Below are 496 nucleotides of genomic sequence, written 5' to 3'. Positions count from 1 at the left end.
GGACTGTTGCTGTCTCCCAGTCAGTTAGGAAAAAAATTACAATTGAATAACCATCAAAAAAACTAAAAGAACATGGACAAAAAATACACCCTGAAATCACACAGGACCAGTAACCCAAAAAAATAAAAAGAGGAGAAAAGAAGAAGAAAACAGTTAAATCTGCAATATCTGGGGATAGGACACTGAGAGAAAAAAGGTTCAGAAGGAGAATAATGAAGAAAGAAAACAAACAAAGAAACAAACAAACAAAAACCCAATAAAGGACGAGGTTAACCATGAGAGAAAAAAAAAAAAGAAGGTGTAAACTAGGACCTTTTCAGTCATGCAATGCAGGTCCAGAGAGTTCTTGGGGTTACTGGAGAGCAGAACCTCTTCTTACGCCTCTGGAATCTGGTAGAGTGTTGTCTCTTTAGGTTGTCTCTAGCTGCTGGTTACATGTTGATTTGTTTTGTCTTGGTTTTATGGTTTAATATTTTGAAAAGGTGAAGCTGGTGTG

This window comes from Orycteropus afer, unplaced genomic scaffold (genome assembly GCF_000298275.1).
Source record: "Orycteropus afer afer isolate SDZICR_OR568_19922 unplaced genomic scaffold, OryAfe1.0 scaffold00087, whole genome shotgun sequence".
Taxonomy (NCBI): Eukaryota; Metazoa; Chordata; class Mammalia; order Tubulidentata; family Orycteropodidae; genus Orycteropus; species Orycteropus afer.
Note: the sequence above shows the minus strand (reverse complement) of the source record.